The sequence below is a fragment of the Scylla paramamosain genome, unplaced genomic scaffold, assembly GCF_035594125.1.
Source record: "Scylla paramamosain isolate STU-SP2022 unplaced genomic scaffold, ASM3559412v1 Contig128, whole genome shotgun sequence".
In the NCBI taxonomy this organism is placed as follows: Eukaryota; Metazoa; Arthropoda; class Malacostraca; order Decapoda; family Portunidae; genus Scylla; species Scylla paramamosain.
Genome location: NW_026973793.1, coordinates 47501 through 55000, shown reverse-complemented (window position 1 = coordinate 55000; position 7500 = coordinate 47501). Strand labels below are relative to the sequence as shown.

At 52.5% G+C, this 7500-nt stretch overlaps 1 protein-coding gene across 1 annotated transcript in view; it reads right to left on the bottom strand.

The window, feature by feature from the left end:
- LOC135099428 (uncharacterized) overlaps positions 1 to 7500 on the bottom strand; it is a 31441-nt gene that overhangs the window by 21728 nt on the left and 2213 nt on the right. The gene's annotated exons all lie outside the window — the stretch shown is intronic.

The window sequence follows — 7500 nt, the reverse complement described above, 5'->3', positions numbered from 1 at the left end:
TGCTGTCCTAGACGACGAGTGGACCCGTACACTTCGCTACGGGATAAGCTTACCGAGAGACGCGGAGTTAAGAACCATCCTCGATGCAATGTGTGAGTACCTGCGAAGCCAGCGCAACATCATCATGGATAGAAGAGACTTCTACTCCCGCGTGCAAGAAACGCAAGAAGGTTTTGACGACTTTTTATGTGCTGTAAAGGAAATCGCCAATTTCTGTGACTTTTGCGACCAGTGCATAAACCATCAGCTGCGTGACAGAATTGTCGTTGGGACACGAGACGAAGTGGCTCTGAAACGCATGCTGGAAAACAAGAAACTCACCCTTGAAAACGCCATAGATATTTGCAGAGCATCAGAGAGCGCTAACCAGTGTAGTGCAGTACTAAGGGGCGGCTCTCACTCTTCGAACCATGGTGTGAACGCTGTCTCGAACTACAGGAAGGGCAGTTTCGGGGGCTCAAGCCCCACGGGCTGTTATCGTTGTGGCAAAGATTGTCGCAGTGACAAAGGGGATGCCAGGCAATAGATAAAGTGTGTCGTAACTGCGGGAAAAGAGGGCATTTTGCGAGTGTATGTCAGCAGACAGTGAGGAAACGACGAGGAGCTTCGAGGAGTTCCTCAGCTGTCTCTCCTCATCGCGGTGCAGGCCCGAGGCGGGGAGCCAGTGCCAGTGTATACCAGCTCTTATCAGGCGTATACACAAAGACGGTGACGGCACGACCTGCGCCCCAGGTGCTCATTACCGCCACACATCCCGCTGGAAGAGACAAGATTACGTGGACTCCTGACTCTGGGGCCGAAACGACCGTTATTGGCCTCGACACGGCAACACTCCTTGGAATCCCGCCCTCCAGCTTGGCGCCCGCTGATGGTGATGGACTTTATGCTGCCGGTAATCACCCCCTCACCTGTGTAGGAACTTTCTCGTCGCACTTGCAACTGGGCGACAGGGAAGCTGAGACTGTTGTGAGCGTGGTGAAGGAGGTGAAGGGGGCGCTGCTTAGCTGGTACGATTCCATCGCTCTCGGAATCCTCCCGAAGATTTTCCGGCTCAAATCCGACCGCTACGCAGGGAAGAACAGCACACCGGCAACAGCTCCATCAAGTACCCGACCGCCTCGCAGCCACCTCTATCTACGCCCACAGAAGTGATCAGCTGGCCTCATTCCTACGACCCAACGCCACAGCAGCGTGCGGGGCACGCTGCTGCTGTGATCAAGGCCTTTCCCAGCGTCTTCGAAGCAAAGGAAGGTTTACGTGCAATGGCTGGTGGATCCATGGCCATCGAGTTGACAGACGACGCTCGACCCTTCGCCGTAACAGCATCTCGTACAATCCCTTACAATTGGCGTGAAGAAATTAAGAGCCAGTTGGAAGAGCTGCTTAACAAGGGAATCATCGAGAGTGTGGACTACCCTACGGCATGGTGCCACCCCATCGTGCCTGTCCCAAAAAAGACATCTGGTGTAAGGCTGTGTGTTGACCTGACACGACTCAACCGTTACGTGAAGAGGCCCGTGTATCCAGTGCGCTCACCTCATGACGCCATCGCCTCGATCGGGACCGGAGCAGTTTGGTTCACCACTCTTGATGCCAAGATGGGGTATTTTCAAGTCCCCATTAGAGAAGAAGACCAGGATTTAACCTGCTTCATAACACCTTGGGGTCGGTACAAGTTTCGGCGAGCGGTTATGGGTCTCGTCTCGTCTGGAGACGAGTATAACCATCGAGGAGACCAAGCTCTCGGCGACATACCTAACACCATCAAGATCGTGGACGACATCCTGGCCTATGACTCCACCTACAGTGCGCACTTAGCCCATGTCATTCAGATTGTGCGGCGGTGTGACCAGCACGGCATCACTCTCAACCCACAGAAGTTTACATTCGCGGAAAGAGTGGTAGATTACTGTGGTTACTCTGTTTCTGGACAAGGCTACACGACAGACTCAAAGAAAGTTAAGGCAATCTCTGACTTCCCACGACCACAGCACATCACCGACTTACGATCATTCATGGGTCTTACAAACCAGCTTGGAAGCTTTTCTCCTGCTGTGGCTGCAGCTGCACAACCCCCTCAGAGATCTCTTACGCCCGAAGAACAGTTGGTGCTGGTCTCCTAACCATGAAGAGGCGTTTGAGAAGGTGAAACAGTGTCTCGTCAGCCCACCTGTCTTGGCATACTTGACCCATCATTACCAACGATGCTACAGACTGACGCCTCAAGGATGCACGGATTTGGATTCGTTCTCCTGCAGAAGCACAGTGACCAGTGGAAGATGGTGCAATGCGGGTCAAGATTTGTTACAGACACAGAGAGCCGCTATGCAGTAATAGAGTTGGAAATGGCTGCAATCGTCTGGGCAGTCAGGAAATGTGGCACCTACCTGAAAGGACTCCCTCACTTCGATCTAGTGCTCGACCACCGCCCGCTGATACCTCTCCTCAATAGCAAGTTGTTGGGAGAAATAGAGAACCTGCGGCTGCAGCGCATGAGGGAGAAGCTTGCTCAGTATTCTTTCACAGCAAGCTGGCAAAAGGGATCGACACACTGTGTGCCCGACGCCCTCTCACGTGCTCCAGTACAGGACCCAGTGGAGGAAGAGGATGCTGCTACTTCTGGTGACCTCGACCCTCTCCACTCAGCGGTCATCTCAGCGTTATCTGCCACCAATGAGGACGGCGTCCGCTTAGCACCACTCCAGGATCAGACTGTGGAAATGGTACGTGCCGCAGCAGCAAGAGACGGGGAGTACTGCTTGCTCAAGAACGTCATCATCGAGGGCTTCCCTGATCATTGCCACGACCTCGATCACCGCTTGCGTACGTACTGGCCGGTGCGCAGTCTGCTGGCCGTAGACGACGACCTGGTGGTTTACGGGCCGAGGCTTCTTATTCCTCACAGCCTCCGCCGAGAAACACTAGAGCGACTCCATGACAGTCATCAGGGGATGGAGCGCACCAAGCGACGGGCCCGACAAACGGTGTACTGGCCTGGTATGGACAGAGACGTTGAGAACGTCGTTTCTGGATGCTCACTATGCCGTCCACTCCTACCAAGCCAAGCCAACGAACCTCTCTGGCAGGACACGGACACACCCAGCAGGGTGTTTGAGTCAGTTTCTGCAGACTACTTCCACGCAGCAGGCCGTACATACCTCGTGTATGTAGATCGCTTGTCTGGGTGGCCTCACGTGTCTGCATGCTCACGTCCAGCATCGGCTGATCAGCTCGTTCGTGTCCTTCGGGGTGTGTTCGCCGACACGGGCGTGCCTGTTCTCCTGAGGACTGACGGTGGACCGCAGTTCACTTCTTCATCGGTACGGCGCTTCCTGGCTCGATGGGGGGTGGAGCATCGTGTATCTTCACCTCATTATCCACGCTCCAATGGTCACGCCGAGGCAGCGGTCAAGTCCGTGAAGAAGCTGATCCTCACGACCACACAGCAGGGACACCTGGACGAGGATGCGTTCGCTCGCGGGTTGCTGGAACTGCGCAACACTCCGAGGGCGGAAGGGCGATCACCAGCACAAGTCCTCTTCGGTCATCCTATGAGGTCCTGTGTCCCGGCTCATCATCGCTCATACGCTCAGCAGTGGCAGCGCGCTGCTGATGAGTGCGACGCCAAGGCAGAGCGACTGAGGAAGAAAGCGAAACTTCGCCACGACGCGTCCGCCCGTACTCTTCCTCTCCTGCACCTCGGTGGCCACGTCGACGTTCAAGATCACACGACAGGCCTCTGGGATCGCCTGGGTGTCATCGTGGCTGTTGGGCGAAGGAGAGACTACCTCATCAAGATGGGCAGCGGTCGCGTGATGTGGCGTAATAGAAGACACCTACGCCCACACAGACCTCTTGCTCCCCTTCCTGTCGAGCAGCACACCGCTCATGGCGGTGCAGCGCTTCAGCATCAGGGTCACGAGGAACACCACCATCCCGGCAGCCCGGAGCATCAGGGTAACGGGGTACACCGTGGCCGAGAGCAACCAGAGCGTCGAAGCAGCCGACAGCGTAGGAGCCGAGACGACTGCAGGTGCGGTGGCACCGTAGCACCTACGATTAGTCGTACGTGTTCATTGTACGCTGTGTTTGTTTTGTGTATATGTACCGTGTTTTCTGTACTTCAATCATTGTAACTTTGTTTCATGTGTTACGGTAGCCATAACAAAGATAAGGAATCTTCCTTATGTCTCGGGGGAGGTGTGTGGTTGTTAGCTAGTTGTGTGAACGAGTGAATGAGCGAGACTTGTGTGAGGCATGAATACGTGTATGAGTGAACGAGCTAGGCTTCAGTCATAAGTGTTAAGTGGAAGTGCGCGGCCTGGCGCCGAGAGATCACCTACCTCCAGCCTTCTGTTCACACCTTCTGTGAATAAACACCTGCACTGTTACCTGCGTTTCCTGTGCCCCTGCTGGTCAAGAGTCGAACACTAGAGAGGGGGGAAATTGAAAGGGTTAAGGAACGAGGGAGGAAAAGAAGAAGAGGGGGAGAGAGAGAGAGAGAGAGAGAGAGAGAGAGAGAGAGAGAGAGAGAGAGAGAGAGAGAGAGAGAGAGAGAGACTCAGTTTTCAGCCTTACATTATAATTAATTACTCTCTCTCTCTCTCTCTCTCTCTCTCTCTCTCTCTCTCTCTCTCTCTCTCTTTGGGAATAATTAGTTTCCATTAATATCTTGAAATCACACAACTTCCTCCTCCTCCTCCTCCTCCTCCTCCTCCTCTTCCTCCCACTCCTCCGCCATAAACTCCCAGATTCGTTGTGCTTTTGTGACCGATCAACGAGAGGAGGAGGAGGAGGAGGAGGAGGAGGAGGAAAAAGACTTATTTTGTCGACTGTGGGAACGTGTGTGTGTGTGTGTGTGTGTGTGTGTGTGTGTGTGTGTGTGTGTCCTCTCACCATCTGTGTGTGTGTGTGTGTGTGTGTGTGTGTGTGTCTCCTCTCTCCATCTCTGTGTGTCCATTAACACCCATTGACAAGTGAGAGAGAGAGAGAGAGAGAGAGAGAGAGAGAGAGAGAGAGAGAGAGAGAGAGAGAGAGAGAGGGAGGGAGGGAGGGAGGGAGGGAGGGAGGGAGGGAGGGAGAGAGAGAGAGAGAGAGAGAGAGAGAGAGAGAGAGAGAGAGAGAGAGAGAGAGAGAGAGAGAGAGAGAGAGAGAGAGGGAGGGAGGGAGGGAGGGAGGGAGGGAGGGAGGGAGGGAGGGAGGGAGGGAGGGAGGGAGAGAGAGAGAGAGAGAGAGAGAGAGAGAGAGAGAGAGAGAGAGAGAGAGAGAGAGAGAGAGAGAGAGAGAGAGAGAGAGAGAGAGAGAGAGGGAGGGAGGGAGGGAGGGAGGGAGGGAGGGAGGGAGGGAGGGAGAGAGAGAGAGAGAGAGAGAGAGAGAGAGAGAGAGAGAGAGAGAGAGAGAGAGAGAGAGAGAGAGAGAGAGAGAGAGAGAGAGAGAGAGAGAGGGAGGGAGGGAGGGAGGGAGGGAGGGGGGGGGGGAGAGAGAGAGAGAGAGAGAGAGAGAGAGAGAGAGAGAGAGAGAGAGAGAGAGAGAGAGAGAAAGCAGGGAGAAATATTGGGGTGATAAAGCTCTCTCTCTCTCTCTCTCTCTCTCTCTCTCTCTCTCTCTCTCTCTCTCTCTCTCTCTCATTACCTGCCTTTCTCAGGTGATCAATTAATTAACGTGTGTGTGTGTGTGTGTGTGTGTGTGTGTGTGTGTGTGTGTGTGTGTGTGTGTGTGTGTGTGTGTGTGTGTGTGAGATTATATATTATTATGAATTGACTAATAATATAACTCCTCCTCTTCCTCCTCCTCCTCCTCCTCCTTCTCCTTCTCCTCCTCCTCCTCCTCCTCCTATTTTACCATCACCACCTCTTCTTCCTTCTTCTCGTACACCTCCTCCTCCTCCTCCTCCTCCTCCTCCTCCTCCTCCTCCTCCTTTCAATAAAGTTATCTGTTCAGTGAAAGGAAGAAAAGATCTATATAATATTGATGATAAAAGAAGATGCGAGTCACAGGAGGAGGAGGAGGAGGAGGAGGAGGAGGAGGAGGAGGAGGAGGAGGAGGAGGAGGAGGAGGAGGAGGAGGAGGACAAAGGGAAGAGAGGGTGACATAGTGAGGGGGAGGAGAGATGACTTGCTTTTCTAGAGAGAGAGAGAGAGAGATGATGTTTTCCATGCCCTCGCTGGCCTACACCCTTGGAAGGTTTATGGACCTGATGGGGTCCCTCCTATTGTTCTCCGAAACTGTGCCTCCGTGCTTGCACCTTGCCTAGTCAAACTCTTTCAGCTCTGTCTGTCAACATCTACCTTTCCTTCTTGCTGGAAGTTTGCCTACATTCGGCCTGTTCCTAAAAAGGGTGACCGTTCTAATCCCTCAAACTACCGTCCTATTGCTTTAATTTCCTGCCTATCTAAAGTTTTTTAATCTATCCTCAACAGGATGATTCTTAAACATCTATCACTTCACAACCTTGTATCTGATCGCCAGTATGGGTTCCGTCAAGGCCGCTCTACTGGTGATCTTCTGGCTTTCCTTACTGAGTCTTGGTCATCTTCTTTTAGAGATTTTGGTGAAACTTTTGCTGTTGGCTTGGACATATCAAAAGCTTTTGATAGAGTCTGGCACAAAGCTTTGATTTCCAAACTACCCTCCTACAGCTTCTATCCTTCTCTCTGTAACTTCATCTCAAGTTTCCTTTCTGACCGTTCTGTTGCTGCTGTGGTAAACGGTCACTGTTCTTCTCCCGACTTCTGATCTCTCTAAAATTTGTGATTGGGGCAGAGCAAACTTGGTATTGTTCAGTGCCTCAAAAAGTCAATTCCTCCACCTATCAGCTGGACACAACCTTCCAGACAACTCTCCCCTCTTCTTCAGTGACACTCAACTGTCCCCCTCTTCCACACTGAACATCCTTGGTCTGTCATTTACTTATAATCTGAACTGGAAGCTTCACATCTCATCTCTAGCTAAAACAGCCTCTGTGAAGTTAGGCGTTCTGAGACGTCTCCACCAGTTTTTCTCACCCCTCCCAGCTGCTAACTCTGTACAGGGGCCTTATCCGTCCATGTATGGAGTATGCTTCACATGTCTGGGTGGGTTCCACTCAAACTGCTCTGCTACACAGGGTGGAATCAAAATTTCTTCGTCTCATCAACGCCTCTCCTCTAACTGACTGTCTTCATCCTCTATCTCACAGCCGCAATGTTGGATATCTAGCTGTCTTCTACCGCTATTTTCACGCTAACTGCTCTTGTGATCTTGCTAACTGCATGTCTCCCCTCCTCCCGTGGCCTCGCTGCACAAGACTTTCTTCTTTCTCTCACCACTATTCTATCCACCTCTCGAACGCAAGAATTAACCAGCATTATCAATCATTCATCCCCTTCTCTGGTAAACTCTGGAACTCCCTGCCTGCTTCTGTATTCCTTCCCATGACTTGCACTCCTTCAAGAGGGAGGCTTCAACACACTTATCCTTCAAGTTTTGACCACCACTTCTGACACTTCCAGGATGGCCATC